Source organism: Phyllostomus hastatus, unplaced genomic scaffold, assembly GCF_019186645.2.
Source record: "Phyllostomus hastatus isolate PE091 unplaced genomic scaffold, TTU_PhHast_1.1 phas_scaffold_78, whole genome shotgun sequence".
Classification (NCBI taxonomy): Eukaryota; Metazoa; Chordata; class Mammalia; order Chiroptera; family Phyllostomidae; genus Phyllostomus; species Phyllostomus hastatus.
This window is the reverse complement of record NW_025334041.1, coordinates 40,821,473-40,822,745: the sequence shown is the minus strand read 5'-3', so window position 1 is coordinate 40,822,745 and position 1,273 is coordinate 40,821,473.

Genomic DNA, 1,273 nt, shown 5'->3' with positions numbered 1-1,273 from the left:
ATAAATATTTTATTATATAATCAACTTAAACATAGTTTTGCAAGATAGCAGTAAACAGTATATAGAAAATTTTGCTATTTAAATAGTGGCAGATATAAGTACATCTAATTACTTAACTACTGTTTCATTCTGGAAATTTGACCATACATCATAATGATCTTATTAGCTTTTGAGGCAGAGCATTCTACTACCTTTTATCAGGAAACATTTTCTATCAATGGAAAAGATAAATTTTGTTTCCAAATAAATATGATTTTAGATTTTCAGTTGCTGTGAGTAGTGTACTATATTTTTTATTTGAATGTTAATTTTATAACACTTATTTGGGTGGAGAAATTATATTTTCTTTGTGAGCTTGCATTTTACCTAAAAAGAAAAAAATATGAAAGGGGACATTAATGGACAAGATTTTGTATGACATTTTGAGGACTGCTGGAAAGCATCCTCCTCAACTCTGTTTCACAAAGTTGTATAAAAATCTCAGGTCTCATGGACATGGACAACAGTGAGGTGATTGCTGGGGGAGAAGGGTATAAGGGGACTAAGTTTCTTTCTTTGGGTAAAACTTTTTGGTTGTTTTACATTAAAAACAGCCTGGAAAAGATACTGTGTATCATTTAAGCTTTTGTGGGTCAGATTATCATGCCTTTTAGATAATGAGACTAAAAGATGAGCTAGAAAAACTGGCTGGAAATATCAAAAAGGAATCTTACAAAGGTTTTAAGCTGGATGGAAGTTTGAAAGGGAGCTATTGTATTCCCAGACTACAACAGAGGGAAGTAAAGGGCTGAACAAGGAGAAAAAGAGAAAGAAGAAAGGGGACACTGAAAAATTGGGGGATAGATTAGAAAAAAGTCAGAAGATAGCCTACTTCTATATTTGAATGTTGCTAAGAGAGTAGATCTTAAAAGTTTTAATCATAAGAAAAAGTGTCATATATATGCTGATGGATGTTAACTAGACTTACTGCGGTGATCGTTTCACAGTATATACAAATACTGAAAACTCATAATATATACCTGAAACTAATATAATGTTATATGCCAGGTATATCTCAATAAAAAAGAAAACAGCCTAATTCTGACCTTAAATATAAGCTCATCTAAACATAGAGAGGTAATTTCATCTAACTTCTTCAATTTATAGATAATTTAATTTCTCTCAAAGAGTTTACATAAATTTTCTCAAGTTGAAATAGCTGGATTCATTGAGAAATAGGTGACTTTCTCTCATTTCAGTTCACTGTGTTACAAAATAAATAAGTCAACTAGAT